Genomic DNA, 23,429 nt, shown 5'->3' with positions numbered 1-23,429 from the left:
ATCTGATATGTATTTGGCCCAAAAATGCATGAATGCATGAATCTTTGTTTCAACTAAAAGATGAATTCATAAACTTAAACGATAATTTGTTAATCTCACTCTAGCCACAAAACTTTCACCTGACATCTTTCAACAAATTGTCAATATAACGGTCCCATACAGATTGGGAAGTTTGCATCTCCTAAAACATCATTTCTGATCATAAACCAATGAATAGAAACTGTTTCTCAAGGCATTATCTTAAAACCATCACTTTTTCTGAAGAAAGTCAAATAAAATAAAGAAAGAAAGAAATTGGTTCACGGTGTTGCTCAACGTGTTGGAGACAGGGCAACATAAAACGGGATGTTTTAAGTTTTAAGTTTAGCATATCATTCACACACACTTACATAATAGATTTTTTTTTTTTTCGTGAGCATATTAAGTCTTCAAAAGAGGCCCTGCGTCTATTTCCAACAGTTTCTCATCATGAGATTGAACAAAATGTTAGCAATGTTTTATGAGCAGATTCACCGACGCTCGTCTGACAGTTTAAAGAGTAATACATGTAATATTGTTTTATATGAATAGAGGAGGGTGATATAAAACAACTCACGGAAGCACCTGTAACTCAAACTTGCTCAAAACTGTCAAATGTCCGTCAAAATGGACTCATATATAGCCGACTGAAACTGCTAATATTAGCAACAGGCCTACATCGGGGAATTGACGGTTTAATATTGGAAAAAACATAGTTTAAAACGTGTAGAAATCTTACATCTTTAAGGAAGTAAGTGCTTTATCTGCTTCTCGTCAGTGAAGTGTCGATGAATATATTAGCAATTTTAAGGCGTCTTCTCGATGAAATCGCTTTCGAAGTGTTCTCTGACCGTTGGAAATATTATTAACCTTCAAATTAGAATTGTTTTAAAAGACGCGCGTGTGTACAAAACCTAGCAACCATGCCGTAGCAACGCTTCAGGTACGTCTCTGCGCATGCGCTTATCCAACTCACACTCAATCAGCTGCCTCGATATTTCAATATGATCAATCAGCTGTTATTAAGTCATTTAACAACATATGGCGTGGGGGGTTTTGCCCTCTTAACAGCCAATTACTATAAACTTGGTCAAGTATAACACATTTGCTACAGTGCTGCAGTGTTATAAGGCAGCATAAGTGGCATGAGTAGGAGTACAAAGACATTACACACCTGATCAATCATTTGTGCCATAATGCCACATAGTGATATTATTTTGATAGCTGTTACCAGAAAAGGTTTGAACATATTCATCACCAAATCAGGCATCTATATGCCTTTGATGCCACAACATGACGATATGAGCACAAGTTTAAGTACAACAGTTAAATAATTTGTCAAATGAGCCCACATCATGAGGAAGGTTATGAAGTTTATTAGAAATTCAAGAACAAAAGCAGTACTGAATGCTAAATGAATCTTTGTGTGTACTTGTGTTTTTGTGTGTGTGTGTGTGTGTGTGTGTGTGTGTGTGTGTGTGCGCATCTTCTTTCACAACAGGCCCAGTTTGTATTCCACCATCATGTGTGGCTCGCCCATCATTTCACTCTGAGCTGGATCTGCATGGTAACAGGACACAGACGCAGAGTGGTGGTTAGATATCACATTCAGACAGTTGTGTGAACGACTCTGTCAAGGCTAGGGGATGCGGTTCTCACCGTTCAGGATGTCCTCAAAGCCGATGGCCTCGTCGCTGCCTTGCAGCGTATCCAGAGCCAGGTTTGAACTCTGTAAGAACGGCAGACGCTGGATCTGGAAGGAGGAGGAACACATACAGTGTTTGCTGTATTGCACAGTAGATAAATATACATGTGTCGCAGCAGAATAAAAATATATATGCACAGGTCTCGTACTTAAAGAAAATAAAAGAATGGAATATTGTACAAGACATTGCATGTATGTGATAGCAGGATGTTAAACAATGAGGTGAAAATTACTTAAAAATGAATAATAAACTTTAAACATTACAATCATGAAGATGTGTTTGTCAGACATTTTGACATAACACAGTAGGAAAGACACAGGGGCCATTACTTATGGCTGCATAATTACATTAAGTTCACTGGACTAACTTGTGTGGTTTCCTATGACACCTAAATGGAAGTGACCACTGTTAGTGTTGTGAGCTCCACGTGTGTTTTTCCTACACTGACATGTCAAACATCTGCTTTTAAAAAGATCCACAGTGTGTGTTTTTTTTCAAATGGCTCATATTAACTTACAGATGTACGGCAAACATTAGTTATTAAACCTCTGCACAGGCTGAAAATGGGCAAATCTCTATATTGGGTCAGGGGACGCGCCATCAGGCAAAATCCCTGCACACCCATACAGTCCAAAGAAAAGGTCGAGTCTAGGTGAACTGTGTAGGAGCTCCAACATTTCGGCCATTCATTTCTCTCCTACAATTAAGATTACTCACATTTTTTCGGGCCGCTGCAGTGGGTGGCTTGGAAGGAGCTCATTCTTTATACTGGAAAAGCTGTGTGGCAAAAGAGGGAAAAAAAGGAGGTGAAAATCAGCGTCACCTGTCTCCATATCTGTGCCCATATGATGTGTCTGACCTGATCCTATTTTCATTTCATGATAAGAAATAGTATTCAGTATCTCAGTTGAGGTTTAGGAACTCATCAAATAAAAACGTACTTTTTTGAAACCTCCCTCAGGTAAGTCAAAAACCTCGGCTGTGCCCCACCGTCCCTCAGCCAAGGAGGGTGAAAACTTATGAAAGATTTTGAAAGAGAAGAAAAAGCAATTCAAAGAAATCCACTTCAGTTTCTAAAAAAATAAACACTGACTCAACTTTTAAAACAAAGCCTTTTCACTGGAGACTCACCGGTGCAGCAGCTCTCTTGAGTCCCTGTTTGGTTTATCACTTACTAGTTTTTGTGTTATTTGTCAATTCACTTTGCATTTTGCTGTTGCTGCCTATCTGCTGCTGATTTCCTTTGCTTGCTATTCTGCCATCTTCTTTTTGATGTCCTCTGCACTTGACTATGGCTACACGTTGTGGCTCTAATAATGCATAGTAAAGGCCAAATAGTTGGCTCAAATGTTAACCAGGGGTGCTAGACTCGGTCACATGCAAGTCCAACCTCTGTACGGGGCAGTCCCAGCCCAAGAAGATAACTGTGACCCCCACCTGGAAATCGGTGATCCTTCTGACTGAGATCCTGCGATGGCTCTGTCACTCTGCGATTGGCCGTCTGGAAAGATGGAAATGATGGAACAAGATTGGCTGCATATAGAGAAGGAAACGCCACTATCGAAGGAATGCATGGTGCAAAATCGAGTATATATATATATATATATATATATATATATATATATAAAGTCATACAGCTACTTCCTACAGCTTCGTCTATGGCTACAACAATTAGAACAAGCACCCAAGCACCCATCACCCCTCTGCCACCGCCCCCACCCCCAAGAAACAAAAGAAGACACGTCACAGGAGACCCTGACCGACCGACATTTGGAGAAGATATTGTCTTCAGTTGTGATGAGAACAGGTGATGGGAGAGAAATCCACATATAAAAATGGGACAAAACTGAAAATGTGATGTTGATGCTGTTTGACACATTGCTCAAATAGGTTCACACACTGCACACCCTGGATCAAAGCCTTTAAATCAACCATTAGTCTCTCGCAAAGACGCTTGAGGCTGACGGTATTCATTCATCTTTTTAACCGTACAATAACAAAATCATGGCCACATCAGACTCAAGCCATCTAATTCAGCCAAAGTCAAGAGAAATAGTGATAAAACTGGTAATTCAGCCAAAGTCAAGAGAAATAGTGTTAAAACTGGTCATGACATTCATTTTAATTTCCTGTTCATTGTTCAGAAATCAAAGCCATAACTTTAATGATAAAAAAGACAAAGTAAAAGCAACATAAGTGACTTACTGATCATACAAAATCTGTGTTTTCCTCAGTCATTGTGCAGTGTTTGGGTCAACAGAGCAAGAAAACTGCTACAACACAAGAGGAAATGGTGATTTTATAACAGTTTACAATGTTTAAAACAAAGGTGGACAAAGACCAAAACCATGTGCAACAAATCTGCTCTGAAACCTTTCAGGGTGACACACATTAAGAGCTCCAGTAGGCAGATCCAGGCTCAGTGCAGATGATTTGTAGAAAATGAAAGTATTGTTTACCTCACAGAAGCGTAAGGGTACCAGGGTTTGACTTGCTCCCAAAATTCATTACATTTTTCACTCAGATAAAAGTCTACCATCAAATTCCTTTTCCAAAGAAAAGACGACGCAAATCAGCTTAACTTCTGTACAGAATAAAAAGACACTGTATTTAACAACACTGTCCTTGTAAACCAATAGTAACAAATGTAAAAGGGCATTATTAATCCAACATAATTGTGAGATGTTCCACCAGCTGTTTTCTTTTAGCATTTCACAACTTTTCCAGTCTTTTGTCGCCACTGGCCCAACTTTTTTAAAACGTGGTGCTGGCATCAGATTCTAAATGAGGACATCATATTCAGAAAACAATACAATTTATGAGTTTCAATATTTGATATGTTGTCTTTGTGCTATTGTAGCACCTTTGGTCCTAGCTGAGAGAACTAATGAATACTCACATCTCTAGGTTCGGTAGTAGTTGGATAAGTGACTCAAAAGAGGAGTGGTTTGAACAAGTAATATTTTAATATCAAAAGAACGCAAATATAAACATCAACAACTTGGTTGTTCACTGTGTTCAAAATAACAAGGTGCCATAAAATAAATAAAAATAATAAAACAAAAGAAAAGGAAGTCCTGGGACACTGGGCTCTCCTGCTCAGTGTTCTGGGAGTGTTCCGCTGAGGGGGTCCAATGTGTGTGCTCTGTGTATCGATGTCAATTGAGTTTCTTTGTCTTCAGTGTCTTTTTAATTCTACTACCCGGGTAGGTGAGAAGTATGTGTGTGTGTGTGTGTGCGTGTCTCATCTGCTCTCAACGTGTGAGATTCAGATGATCCAGAGTCGTCGAGATAAGTAGGTTCTGCAGCTGGCCACACTGCTTCTCCAACTCTCACTCAGAATCGTTGGGCTGGGCTCGCCACCTTGATCGTCTCTTTCTCAGAATCGTTGGGCTGGGCTCGCCATCTTGATTGTCTCTTTCTCTATGTTCTCAGTTCAGACTAGGAAGGGGAAAGAAAAAAACCAACCTACACAGAAAGTGCATAGGTATACGAACCTAATCTGATTCTGTCTTTTTCTTATGAGATCTCATCATTTCTCAGTTTAAACATCAAAAATGTATTACCAAAAAAAATTTAAGGATATACATTAAACACAATTAAGGAATTATGAATTAAACAATTAGTTTAACCATAAATTACATCAAGTATTCATGAATTATCATAACAATAGTATTCTTTTTTAACAGACACATAGCTTATGCATCTTTTTAAACCTCTATTTATCCTTTTATATCTAACTCTAACAAAGTTAATTACAGTTGTTTTTAAATACACGAAAGTGCATTTTTCTCCATCAATAAATGAAATAGACCATACCTAGAATGGTGCTGTTACCATTTGTAGTGGCTAATAACATAAATAAAAAGTCCCAATGGCATAAAAAAATGATTAAACTGCATCCTGCGAACCGCATGGAAACATAGCCTTAGCTTAACGATTAGCATAGCGACGAGCATGGCTAACCATACAACAATAGACAAAACAGCAACCCGACCTAGCGGTTAGCATGTTGCTGTTGCTAGTAGCATTAAAATTTCAAACTAGCGATCTTTTTACAACCAATAAACTGTGGTAGAAAATACACAAAAGTAACAGAAACACATTGAAAGGCATCATATGGCATCCTTTAAGTATCATAGACCACCGTAACACAAGTCAATAACACAATAAGTGCATTTTTTCCGTCTGAAGGCTACCGAACTGAAAGCTAACTGTGTGCTAACTCACCGGAGATTCATACATTTGGCTTTCCAAAGGGGATTTCCTCCTCGGCTCACGGCTTGTAACTTGGGTTCGCTCGTGATTACCGGGTCTACCTACGGACGTCTCTGCCGTTATCCGCGGCTTTCTACTACTCTTACAGTTGTGTTAGTCACCGACTCCCTCGGTCTGCTCTGCTCTGCTCTGCTGCTCTCTGGCTAGCGTCTTGAGAGAAAAAAAGGGCGTCTCCTCTCAGGTGCAGATTTCTCATGATGCCTCACCTAGGTTCACGCAGGAGATACCGCGACCAGCAGGGAGATACTGCCATCTACTGGGGTTTTAGTGGATCTATCTAGATGACAAATACAGGGTTAGTAAACTGATTTTTCATGCTGGTTACACTATTTTCAATTAAATGTGTCATTTCAGTGTTTTGCAAATCATCATATTCTGTCTCAGCATCTCAACTTTTTTGGAAACCGGGTTGTATAAGGGATATTTATTTCAGGGCTTTTGCCTTACATTTCAACGCACAGTTATACAACGTGCAGGTGTTTCTATTTCTGTTGTATATATAGTTCATGTAAAATGACATGGTTTTATTGTAGTTTTTCCTGAGTACAGTTTGTTTTTGGATTCACAAATAATACTGAAGCAAGTAGTCAGAAAGAGTTTTCACTGTGTTGTCAAATGAAGGAGTTTGTGTAAGTCAGTTTAGTCTTTGACCAACAAACTGGATACTTACAAATGATATTTAAACTTCCCATAATATACGTAAGTGATAATGTGTGTGTTCACCTGCAGGCCAGCAGCACGCCTCCTGCTGAACTTCAGTATACGCTCAGTCTTCCTGCAGTTCATGTATTCATTGTGTATTGTGGTTGTATAGGGTTGTCTGTGCTTTGTTGGTTACCGTGCCACAAAGAGCTAATCTGACAAGAACAGACAATATCTACAGACATATGACCTCACAAACACTGAGCTGAGCTGGAATGAACATCATTTCAAACTTTAATTACAACAGGAACAGTGCACAACGTCCAGCTGCAGGTACGCTGCCTTAGCTCATCTTTTGGATCCGAACAGCTTATTTGAGAAGACTTCAGACGTTTAGAAATGAAATAAATACTGCTGTGTTTCTCTTTTCAGGGGTTCATAAAGGAAAAGAAGCCAAACAAGAGCTTCTGGAACTGGCGTTTTTAACTCGACAAGGGAAAAGACAGCAAGCCTTAAGCAAAGTGTCACATGGAGCTAATTTGATTTAGATAAAAGAGGAGATAGTGAAATATAAGTTAAGTGTAAGTCAAATCTAAGCTCTGTCAGGTAGATCCAAAATATCTAAAGAACACGGTGTTAAACCATCTGGAAATGTAAGCACCTGGACCAAACAGCTGGCAACAGTTCAGTGCAGAAAAAAAACATTCAGAGCAGATTCTTGAATTGTTGTGATGAACTCATTGTGGTCTTAATTTAGTACATGAAAAACTGAGGTCAGAAAATGTACATATATTACTAAATATAAATAACAAAAAGGTTCAGCACCAGTAATTACATGACTAAAAAGTTCTTGTAGGCTGAAGCCCTTGTTTATTATCCCTGCTCATCTCATAATCCATCATATTCACTTCACAAGCAAACATATCTATAGCCAGAAGTCAGAATTTACCATGAATCCATCAACTATTTGTACCGTGCAATACAGAAACTAATAATCATAATAATGACAACAACAGCTGTAAGCTGTTTTCATTATCCTTCTTCTCACATTTATTTCTTTCACACACACAAAAGGTGCACATATACACATGCATCCTCCCAGACACCCTGTCAAGACTTTGTTCAGCATTACAGTTGTGTTCAGTGGAGCCTCTGCACTGCTGGAGATCCAGTCAGTCACTTCAGTGTTGGGCTGAGATTCCCTGGAGCCAGAGTAGATGAGAGGCCACGGTCAGCCCTGCTCCTTCCCTCTGAATCTTTAAATGAATTTTGTCCAGTGTGAAATCATCATGTCACTAACCTGTTTCCAGTTAACCTAATTAACTGTGAGATGTTCCACCAGCTGTTTTCTTTTAGCATTTCACAACGTTTCCAGTCTTTTGTTGCCACTGAGAATATTTTCAACAGCTCATCTACACATAAAATTGGCGTGTTCTACTTGAGTGCAAACAACTGAGACAAAAAAAAAACCAGCAGCACGCTGACAGTGTCTGCTCCCGTAGCAGGATCAGCCGGTTGCAGAGCACAGGAAGCAGATCGCAGCGTGATCCTGACAGTTGTGCTCATATTTGTGCTGCTGTGATGCATGAAGTTGGTGATTTGCAAGTCGGATTGTGTGCAGGTGTCGATTGACATGTATTTTTGTTGTTCAGGCAGGTGGGTTGGCTCCCATGATGGGTCTGGTGCAGGGGTCGGCAACCTTTACCACTCAAAGATCCATTTGGACCCGTTTCCCACAGTACATCTGTTGGCCAAGTGTCTTTTTGTATAGAGTTTATAAGATGAGCAATACAAATAATTTTTCAATTCAAATAAAATGTGAGAAATATAGTTTGGTTATACATAAATTAATTAACTGGTGTCAGTGTAAACATGTTAATTCAGTTAAAAGTGAATAAATTAGCTTGGTTCAATTTCAATTTTACTAGTTTGGTTCAGTAACTACAATGTTAAAAAAATAATTTGGATCAAGGCAAAATTAAGGTTGGTTCAAGTGAAGCATTATTGTTAACATCAACATAAAATAAACAGGTCATAAGAAGTCAGTAAATTTAGTTTGAGTGAAGTCGAATATTTTAGATGTGATATCTGGACGTCATTTTTTTTAGTTTAATCAGGGTTACACCATAGTGCTAAACTACAGTGGACACTAAATGTTCCTATTTTTAGGAGAACCAAAGAAATATACAAATGTTTAAATACAACATTCAACATTGGAGTTTCCTCCCAGAATTTAGTCCCTGTGCAGTTGAGAAAGCTCTTAGTGAACTGCTTTAAGACCGCCATGAAGGAAACTGTGGGATGAATTGAAATGAACTCGTTTACAAATTGCTGATAAAGACTTCAGACTTGAGTTGGAATTACCAAAAAAAACCTAGAAAAGGTTGGCAATTTTTTGGGGGACTATTTCAGCTGTGGATTAATACACATTTTGCGCTCCAGTGAGTAATTACAGCAGCGTGGTGTATGTGGGACTGACCTGACGTAAACGAGGAAACATGTCACCCAGTGTATCAGTGACGCTTTGGTAATTTTTTTGTTGACAATAAAAGAATACGAATATAACCAGACCTATCCTTTGGAAACAGTTCTGGGAAAGGTCATTTTTGAGACATCTGTGTGGCTGGGTGAACATGACAAACCACTGAAACTCATCTACGAGGATTCATAACACAAAATATATCTCAGGTGTCCCTGCTATGAAAACACTTGTGGCCGGGCTGGTAACCTGAACAAGAGGGTGAAGATCTGACTCGTGTGGCCGTTTATGTGACTCACGTGAGCCATTATTTTTAGCCTCCAACTGCTGGAGGCCCTGAAGCATGTAGGTGAAGACTGACACTTGCTGGCACTGAAACATACCTGAATGACAGTGTATAGCCGCTAGTTGTGGGGTGTTATGTACCGCTCATCCAGTTCTCCCTGAAGAATGCGTTTTTAAAAGCTCTCTGAGGATGGAAAACAGGGAAGAAGACACATAAATACTTTAGCACTACGGCAGCAGTGCTGAAATGACATCTTCACTACTTCAGCCCGACCAAGGCCAAAACAAAGCCTGGAAGTTGCTGGTTTGAAGTGTAACAACTCAGGAAAGCTGACACACTAAATTAAAGAGGAGGAAGGAGAAACACATCAAGCTGTGTTGCTCTTTGACTGCTGACATGTGGAAGATGGATTAGACAACATGTCACTAAAGAATTCATTCTCCAAAGGTTTCATTCAAGATGATTTCAGACTTGTTCAAGCTACGGGACCTGAACCAGAAGATCCAGACTCTGAGCTTGTGGGAGGAACAGAGCTAGTGCAAAAAACTCTCTAAAATATACAGAATAACATCACAGTCTGACAAAACGCTTCTCATACATCAATGAAATGGGAACAAGATCTATCTGTCACTCCTGATGTCATGCCCTCCACCTCTGGCACCATCTAGTGGCAGTACCTCTCCCTCCCTTCTTTTCCTGGCAGTGTGAGCATGACTGCCACTCTGGTGGAGGGCAGGTGCAGCTCATCCTAATCACCAGATTGTTTCCAGCCGTGGTCTCCTCATTTGAAGCATTCACCAGCCCGTATAAAAGACTCCAGCAGACCACTACTTGACGCCAGTCTGTAAATGATCTCCAGTCAGTGCACCCTGTCCCAGTTGGTAATTGTGACTTGTGCTCTGAAAGTTCTGCTTTGTAATCCTGTTTTTCCTTCTGCCTAGTTCTGACCCTCTCTGCTGCCTGAAGATCCCTCCTGCCACACTCATCTACCTCTGATTGTCCTGCCTGGAAACAGCCTTCACTCACCTTCATTACAAGCCAGCAGCATTCTGCAGCAGCCACACTGCCAAGCCACCCAGCCCTGGACCTATTCCCTTTCATTCCCCATTCTGTCTGTCAGTAAGCTCTGATCTCTGGTTTGACTGTTTCAGTTTAGCCTGTATAAGAGCATTAGTTTATTAGCATTGTTAATCTGTTCAGTTGTCTGTTTCTAGTTTTGTTTTCTAGTTGTTTTTTAGCCTAGTCGCTAGTTAGTACAGGTAGTTTTGTTTTGTAGTTTTTGACCGCGTCTCCCTGTTTCTGCATTTGTGTTTGTAAAATAAATTGTTCTATTGTACGCTTCTGTGTGCTGTGTCTTTGTCCACGTTTGGGCCTCTGAACCTGATCCGTGACACCTGATCCCAACTTCTGGAACCAAAACCTCTATCTCACGAGAAAAAATGCCAACCTACAACTCCCACAACATAAGATACTCAGCAGAGTTCACTTCACTGGTACTGCACACTCATTGATCAATTCTGCAAAGTGATCAGAGTCACTATCTGCTTCCTGGGCTGCCACATCCCATTATCCCCTCTGCTTACAACAGACATATCAACCATCAACCTGAACACTTCAAACAGTAGATTACGCCTCGTTGCCTTAACTCTTGCCAAGAAAACTATCCTCATTAGCTGGAGATCAAGGAATACCACACATATCGCACACTTACTCACCTGAGTCCATCCGTCTCGACATTTATTGATAGATTTGTTTTTTTGGCTGTCCACCAATCATAATTTGAACACACTCACATCTATAGTAGCATCTACATTTTCATCCATTTCATATATTTTCATCATATTCTTTGATTCTCCGATCCTCCCTCTGACTTTATTTGTTATCATTATTGGTCGTAGTAGTAGCATTGGTGGCAGCAAAAGATAGGCTTAGCATTAGTGCATATTTTTTGCTTTTGTAATTATTTTTATACAATTTAATCTCCCTTTCCCTTCCCATGCTTCCCCTTATGTTTATTCTTTCATCCATTCACCCCATAGACTGACTGTTCAGAACACACACACACAGAGAGAGAGAGCTGCACACACCACCATCAAACAACACAACACATGACAGCTGCCATCACCCCATTCTGTTATTGCCATGTGAAATTCTGTTACCTGGCCTTTTCTCGTCCTCCTCTTGCTGTTTTTATTTATTTTAATAAGTAAAATCAACACATCAACAGTCTTGCTAATGATTAAACATAAAGAAAAGTAAAAGAGGAGGTTTGTGCTCTCTCAAAGCTGCACTCATCAATGTTTCCATGAGCAAACAGTGGTAGCACACAAACACACCAGAATGTGTGGTTTAGGGTGTTGCAGCCAAAGTGCCTTGACAGGGTTTGGAGCAACACATTTCAGGACGGCCGGTGTCACTGAATCGTTCAGAAAGTTGAATGAAGCCGCCTCTCTCTGCCACCCTCAGCTGACTCAATGCTACAGAAATTTGGGAATTACTTACTACACCAGTGAGGAGCCACTCGGCTGTAAGATGTATTATGAATCCAAAACCAGACTCTTACCTGTTCAGAAGTTTTTTTTCATTTAGACGACTAGATCTAGTTACTCTGTTTAGAATTAAATTCAATTAATAGCCGTGTGTCCATCAACAGATTTTTGAAGCATTGCACTCGACAGAATTAAAAAAAACAAAACAAAACGTCCTCCCAAAAAAGTTTTTCCCCTCCGTAGAGGTGGTTTTTGCCTTTCTTGAAAAAGAGTTAATGCACCGAAGGGGATGTGAAAACACCTTTTCAGAGTAAATCTGAAGTACCAAACATACATCTCAAATGACCGATGAGCCATTTCAGCTCTGAGAGAACAAGAAGCTCTTTCCTCTGTGGGAAAGTCCTGAGGACCTCTCTCCATTTTTCTCTAGAAATGGCCAAGGGGACTGCTTTTGTTCTTCTTCTGCTCTGTTTATTCCAGCCATGTGTAGCGTAGCCTAAGCAGCCATCTTCTCACGAAACTACACTTAGTGGAGCCTCGTTTATTCGCTCCGAAACAGTTGAACATGCCTAATTCACAATCTTTTGTTTCTCTTTTTGCTACATTTCTAAAGTTCAGATTTAACAATGAAATGGAAAATGATGTGTTAAATACTAAATTGTTAAATTCAAGTAAAATCCCATCAAGATTGAGAGGAGTCTTTCATTTTGAAAAGTACAGATCGTCACTTCAGGCATCACATTTCCTAATTTTCCTTCACTTCCAAGTGTTCTCCATACAGATGTACAATATGTATTTCACAAGTTTGAATTTTGAACTAAGTTCACAGTCACAAAAAAATAATTTATTTGTTTTTCTTTTTATTTAAACAGCAGGCAGCAGTTCTCCTACAGTGTTGTCTGGTACAAATCTGCCTACAGGTCAATGGTGGAATGTAACTAAGAACATTTACTCAAGTCCTGTGCTTGTACTTACAGATTCAAGGTATTTCTGCTTGAGAATTAAAATATTATGCATCTTTGTACGTCTATGCCGCTACATCTCAGAGGCTTTTTACTCCACTACATTTGTCTGACAGCTTAAGTTACTTGTAACTTTCAGATTACATTTTTCATACCATTCCTGTCCAGTGAAAACCATGGATCTCCAACTTTTTTGATCAACTGAAGAAATGAGTGTTCCTTTATGGGTTAAGAAAACTTTCCTAATTCAGAAACTCAACTATTTAAAAACTCTTTTGGATTAGTTAGAAAATGCATCATCACAAAGCTGAAAACAGGCTGTTTTGTAAAAAGCTGACTTTTTAGACATGCGTAGTTCTCACATGACGGCTACAAACAGAGGACAATCTTCAAGAATATGATGCTTTGCTGCAGATTAAACTACCAGCAGTAATGGTATTACAGAGAGTATTTATGCCATGAGATAACCTGTAAATGCTTTATTTCTGTCTGATTGCAGATTGTCTTTGCTGGTGCTTCATAATAAAATGCTGAAGCAGAGTCCTGTAAATGTCCACTATTCTATACAACAACACGCAGAGCCCACTGCATCAATAAGCATGTAAAAGGACTCACTTTCATTACTCATTAATGCACAAATTACTCTGCAGCTAAATAATGTGTAACGTCACTCATTACTTTATTTTTGGTACTCAGCCCAGCTCCATCAAAGGTGCCTTTAAACACCTTCAAGTCCTCCACAACCGCGAAGTGTATTTTTTGTATTTTAGCACATGTCAAAATAGAAAGCCCTACAATTTGAGGGGATTTACTGAGCAAAGCTAGCTTAGCCTCGGTGACAGCAGCGTGGTTCACACACTGTCCGACACTGAAGTACTAGGTGACTCACTGGCAGGCTGGCTAAGAACACACAACACGTGAACAGGACAGCTTTGGAGTCAGTGTGAGTCGCTACAACTGACGACCTATTAATTTTAAACTGTCGTTTTTTACACTGTTCCTGAAAAAAGTAATCACATTGCAGTAACACCTCACTAAGTGATGTGTTGCCTCTAATAACTCTGTTTGTGTGTGTGTTTGTTGTTTAACTAACCGACAGACAGACGTGAAAGATTTTGCAAAAACCAAAAGTATGACCAATAACTAACGACAGAGGTGAGGTGATGATGTCAGAGGAAATGTAACCCTTGAGGCAGCACACGGCCTCCTACAGCACTGCAGGACAGGCTAAAATCCACTGATTCATTTCCTTCATGTAGATCCACTCACTCTCCATCTAGAGAATTAATTATGAACCTAAAAGCATCTAAAGCAAATCATCAACAAGTGATCAAAAGAGGACACAGAACATTTAGGCCTAAAAACATCCCTGTGAAGTCACAGTGTGTGTGTCATGGCGTGTGGTTGAGGGTAAAAGTTCACTCAGAAGGAGAAATTGAAATGTTTTTCTTTATTTCATTCATGTGAAATACTACTGTTTTGTTTAATGCTGCAGTCTTCATCAAGTAAGACGCAGACATAAAATACACCATTGCATTTATCTTAATTGTGGTTTCAAAGCACATCAGGTACATTAAGCATCACAATGACATTTGTTTTCCGAGAGGCACCTGTGTGTCTCAACTGAAAACTCACATGAACAATAAATCACTCTGTGTGCTTGACTGCTGACATGAAACACGAGTCTGCCTCCGGTGCAGGTGGGGATCAGGCGTTCATGTTTATTATCTGTACATCTGTTACATCCAGGGATGAGGGTGTCCATCTCCTACTCTTTGCTGCTCAAGAGGTTGTTCAAGAGTCCCTGAGTTTTAGTCCAGCAGAGTTAGTTTTTGCGCACTCTTTGCGAGGTCATCTTAAACTTCTGCAGGAAAAATGGCTGGCTGATAACAAGCCACAGAATTGGCTTGATTATGTCGGCAACTTTCGTTTCAAGCTGCACCGCGCTTGTGAACTGGCATGGCAAAACATGTCTGTTGCTCAAGCCAGAATGAAAAAGTGGTTTGACAGAGGTGCTAAAGGTTGATCGTTTAGTCCAGGCGACAAGGTGTTGGTGTTGTTGCCGGTGCCGGGCTCAGCTCTGCAGGCGCGTTATAGTGGCCCCTATGTAGTTCAGGAAAAGGTGCGCGCACGGTTGCTACTCCAGACAAGCGACGGCGGAGTAGATTATGCCACATTAACATGTTGAAGCCCTACTTGGACAGAGAAGCCCCTCATTTAATTCAGATGATAAAGCTGTTTTGGCGCTGTCCAGTGCTGAACGTATGGATGAAGCACAGGTAGCTCTGGCGCTGTCCAGTGCTGATCCTATGGACGTACCGGTGGTTTCGGCCCTGTCCGACGCGGAGGATGTTGCTGGTCCGTCCAGTGCTGTCGTTCATGGACGACTGAAGAACTCCGAAATGTTGTCCAAGCTTGGTGATTGTTTTCCACATTTGACTAGATTACAACATGAGGGTGTGGTCAGTGTAATAAAATCTTACCTTTCTTTGTTTTCAGACGTGCAGACTCGGACCCACGTGCTGCAGCATGACATCGATGTGGGGGATTCTCCCCCGATAAAGCAGCACGCGTATAGAGTAAATCCCAATAAGCGCCTCCGCCTACAACAGCAGGTAAACTATATGCTGGAGAACGGTATTGCTGAGCCCAGTGCCAGTCCGTGGAGTTCACAGTGTCTTTTAGCTGACAAATCAGATGGTACAGACCGGTTCTGCACGGCTTTTCGAACGGTAAATGGGGTCACGAAGCCAGATTGTTACCCTCTTCCCAGAGTTGAGGATTGTGTTGATCATGTCGGTAGTGCCAATTACGTGTCAAAACTTGACCTTTTAAAAGGATATTGGCAGGTGCCGCTGACTCCTCGGGCGAAGGAGATCTCTGCATTTGTGACCCCTGACGCGTTCCTGCAGTACACCGTGATGCCATTTGGCGTGCGCAACGCACCTGCTACATTTCAGCGGTTAGTAAATACCATCTTGTCGGGCTTGTCAGGGTGTGAGGCCTATTTGAACGACATTGTTGTCTATTCCAGTTCGTGGGACGATCACAGCGCAGCTTAATGCAGTGTTTGAAAGGCTGCGTGATGCCAACCTCACACTCAATTTGGCGAAGTGTGAATTCGGTCAAGCTACCGTTACATACTTGGGAAAAGTTGTGGGTCGGGGACAAGTCAAGCCGGTTGATTCGAAAGTCGAGGCTATCCTGTGTGTCAGTTGTCAGCGTGCGTTTGAATGTGTGAAAGCTTTACTGACTCATGCCCCAATTCTGGCTGCGTGATCGTTCGTTTAAACTGTTTGTTGATGCGAGTGATGCAGGGCGGGTGCTGTCCTCCTTCAGGATGGAAATGATGGGGTGTCTCTCTCTCCCTCCCTCTCTCTCCCTCTCTCTCAGCTCTGTTGCACATCTGATGTGGATTCTCATTCAGGTGGAGAGGAGGAGGGAGTAAGAGGGGAAGTGGGTGGAGAGGGGAGGGGCTCAGCACAGCACATGGCACACAGCCAACGACACCTGGCAGGTAGAGAGGAGGCTTTTCTTTCCTCCGTTTTGGTTTTTTCCTTTTCCCCAATCACATTCAGTCCCATGTCCGTTTAGGGGCAGCGATTTTTGTTATGTTATTTTGTTTTGTTAGTTTGGGCTGGAGACCACTGGTAGTCACATTATTCGTCTTTTATTTATGATGTTTTTGTCTTTATTAGGTTAGAGGGAGACGTCGGAAGCGACGATCCGCTCTAGGGTTGGCCCGGCGCCTCCCTTCTTTTGTTTCTTTTGGCCGGGGTCTCCAGCCCCTTTTCTTTCTCTTTTGGTTTGTTTGGGATTTGGTTGAAATAAAGCTTGTGGGTTAATTGGCATCTACCTAGCGTCCTTTCTCATTATGTTGCTGCCTCCTGGCCCTAGCCAGCCTTGGTTAATTTGTTTAATGTGGAGGCCGTAACAACATGTACCTTCCTTTGCATTCCTATGTGCACACTGTGGCGGATTCACGGGGAAAGAGGGAGAGGAAAGGGCCCGACAGTGCTGCCGCACCAAGGTGGTAAGAAAGTGCAGACCAGGCGCCGGTCCCAGATGTCACAAACTTGTGTGCCCATTGTATCCCTGGAGACCCACACTCCATAACCACAGTGCTGCTGCCATCCAGAAGCCTTTGGGTAACATTTGGCCGCCACCTGTGCGACACATGGAAATACTTCCCAGTGTTTGCCACCCATAGGACCCTTAATGGGTTAGTTTCTGCTAAAAAGTCTAAAAATTTCATCTTATTTTCATCTACTTTATGTTACTCTTTTAAATCCTTATATGTGTCTTTTTATATTGCCTTGTCTTCTATGTTTTGTTGTTTTGTTGTTGTCTTTATGCTTTAGGTGCAGCATTTTGAATTACCTTGTTGTTCAAAGGTCCTCTATTTACATTTGCACTATTACATTCTCAATGTGTGGACAGTTTTTATTTAGATTGTACAGTTTTTGCTTACATAGTTTGTACAGTTTTTATTTAGATTGTACAGTTTTTATTTATCTCTTTTTTAATATATGTCCTGTCACAAAGGGTTGAAGAGTAACGCAATTTCGATTCTCTGTTTGTCCTGTACATACTGCAGAATTGACAATAAAGCTGACTTTGACTTTGACTTTGACTACACAAATAAATCAGCCTCATCTTCTCCATGCTCAACCAACCAGCAGGAGTTGACATGATCCCTCCCCAGCTCCCGATCTACAAACACAATTATACATTATATGTTTTCTTGTAATGGTTTGCATATTTGTTGAAGTTTGTGTCTTTTGGGGGGATAGTTGTTCCTTGTTTTCTCTCAATTTCCTTGTATGTGTTGCACATTGTAGCACACATCTCCTCCATGCCGGGGTCCTGACCAACCAGTAGGATTCAGGGATCCCTCACTGACATCCCATCCACAAGCCATGCTCTGGTGTTATCCCTCTATATGAATCTACACCCGCTTTTTTGCTGTAGGTTTTGCAGTTACCTTGCAGTTCCCCTTTTCTTACACTTATACTGCTTATTCAGCCCACCACCATCACAAAATGTCCCAAGTAATCTGTCCTACAAAATAACTTGCGAAGTTTCACGCTGTTGAATTTTATTTCAACACATCACACATTGGTGTGTGTTTGTGTGTGTGTGTGTTTGTGTGTGAGTGAGTGTGTGTGCGCACGCGCGCATGTGTGTGGTGTTTGTGCATGAATTGTTGAAAAAAGACTTGATGTGTAAAGAACAGTTTGTAATTCCCAAATGAACTTTGGGGGGCGAAATACAGCCAAAGCCAACCTGGAACATGTAAAGTCTGTAAGCTACAATATGTAAATGACACACATGTGGAAGATTTCCTGTGACAGTATGTGGTGTGCGCTTCTGATTTTGACTTTAACTACAAACATTTTGTTCAGTTTTGATGCACACTGATCGGAAATTTACCAGAGCAGACAGATTTATGTGGCTCAAGAAGAATCTAGTGACATTTGCTGTCATATCTGATCCATTGTGGTGACATAGCTGAGGGAACTGTGTCCTTTTTGGTGCACTGCATTGTGCATCACCTTTGTATAGCTATACCAGGGGTGGGCAAACTTTTTGACTTGTGGGAAACAAAGGGTTCTAAAATTTGACAGGGGGGCCGGAACAGGAGCAGATGGATGGAGTGTTTTGGTAATCCACCTCATAAGAGAAAATAAAATATCATGGGATATGGAGAAAACATGTGCTTTAATTTCAACTGAAAATGAACAAAAGCATTACAACAAAATATCTGTCTTTAAAGTCCCACAGAATTGAGCTATTTATTGAAATGACTCTTAAAACACTGAAAATTAAATGAATAAAATATTTTTTGTATTACTAACACTTATTATTTTAAAGCACTGAAAGTTCTGTTATCCTTCAGGATATCATCATCATCACTCTCCTCCTGACTGTCTTTATTTAAAAAACGGTAGGAGATGCAGGTCTACTCGTCCTGCTCCTTCTATTCAATCATCCCTAAAGCCATAACTCAACAATGAGCAGCACCAGGATGGAACAGTGACAGTGGGCCAGTATGCGGAGCGCGTTATATTTGATCGCCTTGCATTTGCGCACTTTTTATTTTGAGAATGTGCGCGCACCTGCTCACCACATATGTGCATCCCTTAACAGAAATGACATATATGGCCCCCGGGCCGTAGTTTGCATGCCTGAGCTATTCATTCTGTGAGCCTTGTGTACCACAAAGTCTTCAACAATCTGCTGTTGGTTCAGTTTCTTTGCTAATTAAGGTAGAAGTATAGCCTTTTTTTAAATTATGCCACGGCACAGCAGTGCTAAAAAGTACCCATAATGACATCTCCTTAATTTGAGTGCACCCTTTGAAAGGGAAAATTTGATTAGTTAATTAATCAATTAGTTTATCCTTCTCAGTTACTATGGAGTCCTTGCCTCATGTAACTGTAATGCTGCATCCGCACAAACTCAAATAACCGAGTTCTTCAGAAATGAAATCACAACTACTTTATACATACAAATAAATGAACAAATATACAAACAAATATATTCAATAATATAATATAAAACAAATAATATTGCAGGGATGTAATTTTCTTTTCAGTTTTTTTGTCTGTTTATTGATTTATTGATTATTGATTTATTATTGATTATTTCTCTCCTGTCCTTTCTGATTTGAAGTCTCCTTCTTCTTTCACATCTGTGGTTTGTGGATTGTGTTGTCTCTGGGAGCTTCTCATCAGTGGCTTCATGGATTCCAGGGTGGATGTAGTTGTGGTGGTGGGTGGCTTCTCCTCAGCGCCTTGAGCATCTTTCATGGGTTTGAAAGCGGGTGCATTAGGGAGGGATCCCTCATTCTCAGGCTTCTCTTCACGCCTAGCTTTTTTTCGGGGAGGTCGCCCGTCTTCTCTCTCAGCCTGGAGCTCGGTGGAAAGCTTAAGGTTGAGTGAGATCTCAGCGTTGAGCTGAGTTTTCAGCTCCTCCACTTCTTTCCCAGGGAGGAGCCGGAAGAAGCTTCCGCAGCGACTGCTACAAACTTCATCCCTGGTTAGAAAACTCACAATCAAAAGATGCAGCTTACTGTTTTGCATGTGGGCATTTTTCCAGACAGAAAGGAGACTATCGAGTTTGGCTGCACTCAGCATTGAATCAAAACGCACAAAAGCATCAGATCTCGATCAGTTTGTGGAGCGTTTTGCAGAGCAGCATGGAAATCACCGCATTCAGCTGTTACAGACATGTCAACTTCATGTTATGGTCACTGGTGAGGCTTTACAAAGGTCTTAAAATGATGACCTAAACAGAATCTGCACTTTTTTCTGTATTCTCTATATCTATCTGTTTTGGTAACTGAGAAAATCTGATATCACCTTTAATAAAACCCAGAGTGAGAAAAAAAGTCACAAATTTCGCACTGGTGTAAATGGTGTAAATCCTGCTGAACAGGAAGAATTGTTGTTGTTGTTGTTGTTGTTGTTTTTCAGTGTCTCTTCTTTTGTATATACATTATTAAACTGTCCAGAAAGGCCCTGTATGAACCACCTCACAAAATAATGTTGTCAGTGAAGAAAATACAACGTCAAAATAATCAGTAAACGCCTCATCTATGAAAAAAGAAAATGGTCAAGCTACAGAGTGAGAAATGGAGAGAATGTGTGTTCTCAGTAAAGAATAAAAGTGATGTCCAGTACCTTGTTTGAGTGCCGGGACCTATTTATATCCACACAGTGTATTCATGCTCACCTTAGTACAGCTCAGTCCATCGATCTTCATGGGTAAGTTTTTCTCTGACTAGTTTCTTCTTGTACAAATGCTGCCTGCCAAGCTGCCACTCTGACACAGTCAAAAACTGTTTGCTTCCTTTAATGTCTTTCCTGTGATAATGCCCCACCTACAGTAGTGTTACCATACTTCTATCTCCTAATACAGGGAAGTCCAAACTTTTTTCACTGAGGGCCACATACAGAAAAATATAGGAGGGGCTGGGCCACTTTCTAGAGGTGAGGAATATATCCTCACCTTTAGTGTATTAAAGCTAGAAAAATCAATTCACAGTTGGTCAAATATGCTATATTGAATATGATTACAGAAAAACTGCCTTAATCACAGCTTTCCATAAATGGATGTTTGCTGATTTATTCAGAAAAAGGGTTGGCAGCTCATTCTCAGAACAGCAGCCTCAGATTTCTTCTTAGTGAGGATGGTGATCCCCCACAGTACAGAGAAAGAACAATAATGAGAAAATGGGATGGGTACATTTCAAGCTCGTTATTTAAGTGATTAGGCGTATTAACACACCTATTAATGTTCGTTAGAAACTATTATCAAAATTAACAGACTGAACTGGACTTAATAACAGGGGTGCATATAATTTTAGTCAGTTATTCTGGTGAGGATCAGCTGTGCTGGGTATTTAAATCGGTGGAGGCGCTGATCATCCAGCTGATCCGATGCCACACCGGCCAAAAATCCGGACAAATGTCACTTTGATGAAGGAGCGATCGAATCTGCATCAGTTGAGATGAGCTGATTTTGCGCAGTGTGTGCGCTGCGTACAGCGATGTGGACTCTGAGTCTTAACCAGAAACACGCATTTGAGAAAGTGATGCGCAAAAGTAGTGACAGAACTGATGCGGCATTATTGATGTTTGTCGCACGTGTACCTGCACACTATGTGCATGCATGCTTATTAACACACAGATACTGTGGAATATATTTTTAACTCAGCTGAAGTGGGAACGGCATTGCACTCAGTGGGAGCAGTGATGCTGCCTTGAAGCTCCCACCTTGCATTTCTTTGGTTCTGCCATGTTTGGTAACCTGGGGTAAACTTGTTCTGTGATTGTCCTTTTTTGGTGGGGTAGCTGCCTTGTTCAACAGTAGCGCCCCCTGGTGTTAAAACTAAGAAGTGCAATGCAGTCAAGCAAAAGTTTCAAGAGCGGGCCATATTCTATTCTATTTCTAAAATTTCTTGCGGGCCAATTAAAAATTGACTGCGGGCCGCAGTTGGTCAGGAAGGGTGCGGCCCATGATGCCCTGTGCAGTCTTAACCACCCGTGCCAGCTGTTTCCTCTCCTGTGCCGAGCAGCTGCCATACCACACTGTCACACTAAGGCAGAGGATGCTTTCAATTGTGGCCGTGTAAAAGCTGACGAGCAACCCAGAGGAGAGAGCAGCCCGTTTCAGTTTCCTGAGGAAGAAGAGCCTTTGTTGTGCCTTCTTCACCAGGCAGGAGGTGTTCATGGACCAGGAAAGATCAGATGTGATGTGGAGGCCCAGGAACATGATGTTGTCCACACCCTCCACCACTTCTCCTTCCATGAGGAGGGGGGCGTGATCCGTCTTCCTGGACCTCCTGAAATCCAGGAATCCAAAGTTTTTGTACTATAAGATTAATAGTACAAAAACATAAAAATGAGCAATATATACAAAGAATGGTGAGGAAATAAACAATATACACAATGAAATGTACTGTTGGCAGTGACAGTGAGTGATACATGTACATGTTCAACTGCTCATTCATGGATGGAAATGGCCAGTCACTGGATGCTTTGCTGTCAGAGGGTTAGTGACACTGTGTGACTGCTAACTGTTCATCAGGGTGACAGCTTGTGGGGAGAAAGCGGTTGTTTTGGCGTTCAGTGATCTGTAGCACCAATCACAGGGGAGAGGCTGGAGCAGGGTGTGTCCAGGATGTGAGGGTGTGCAGTGACACTGTACTACAAACTGGACACACTGGATTACAAATACTTTCATGAACCCAAATACACATTCATCGAACATGCAGGTCAACATTTGACCCTAATTCTTAAGGACTTGTACCTGAAAAGGAGGGTATTTGAATGAATCCTTTTTACTTTTTAAACTTTATTAGAACATAAACACAGAACAAAGACAGGTACAAGAGATTGGAAGATGCCAGGGGGTGCATCAAATTAAAGTATTACATTACAGACAAATATTAAATGAAAACAGGAGTGAAATTATGAGGCCTTTGCAGACCATGTAGTATCTGGAGGATTCAGTTTCACTTTTTGATATTGAGCTTACCCAATAAATGTTTCTTTTCTCAAAATGATCTCAAACTAATTGATACACATCAAATCTGGGTCTGTGTAGTCTTCATCACAAGTCAGTGGGGCAAAGAGAGGTCAGTAGAAGGCAAGAGGAAGGCCTCATTCTTGTCTTATAATGTCTTTGGTGGCTTAATCAGCCGTGTTCACTTTTCCCTCAGCTGCTTTGCACAGTGATGAACTCTCCTGGAACATCACAGCTTCAGACACGATGATACTGTTTCTTGGTACTGTCATTGCACTTGGAAATGCTTTTAATGTGCCTCTGAGTGACCCTGTTGGGCTGCTGTTCATTCAGAGTAATGTCACAAATGCATCCTCCACAATCTGTGGCGTTCCTGCTGCTGAACAGCATTTTATTCCATGTTGCACAGAGTGACACACATGAAAAATGGAATCAGATGTTCACAAAGGTTCACAATAGACTTTCTTTCCTTCAAACTTTTCAGTGCAAAGGAGATTTTTGCCCTCAAAGAAATGAGTTTAACCCTCAAAGACTGAA

At 41.1% G+C, this 23,429-nt stretch overlaps 1 long non-coding RNA gene across 2 annotated transcripts; it reads right to left on the bottom strand.

The window, feature by feature from the left end:
* Positions 1 to 1,395: 1,395 nt before the first annotated feature.
* On the bottom strand, positions 1,396 to 6,144 carry LOC121604449. 2 transcript variants are annotated; one of them, XR_006006749.1, is made up of 6 exons: positions 5,955 to 6,144; positions 3,930 to 3,997; positions 3,162 to 3,225; positions 2,442 to 2,501; positions 1,678 to 1,771; positions 1,396 to 1,578 (listed from the first exon to the last, which is right to left on the bottom strand). It is a non-coding gene; the product is annotated as an uncharacterized LOC121604449 (long non-coding RNA). The 2 variants fall into 2 exon arrangements; XR_006006750.1 differs by lacking the exon at positions 3,930 to 3,997.
* Positions 6,145 to 23,429: the final 17,285 nt, after the last annotated feature.

The sequence above is a fragment of the Chelmon rostratus genome, chromosome 3 (genome assembly GCF_017976325.1).
Source record: "Chelmon rostratus isolate fCheRos1 chromosome 3, fCheRos1.pri, whole genome shotgun sequence".
In the NCBI taxonomy this organism is placed as follows: Eukaryota; Metazoa; Chordata; class Actinopteri; order Chaetodontiformes; family Chaetodontidae; genus Chelmon; species Chelmon rostratus.
The sequence above is the reverse complement of the archived record's forward strand: the minus strand, read 5'-3'. Positions and strand labels throughout refer to the sequence as shown.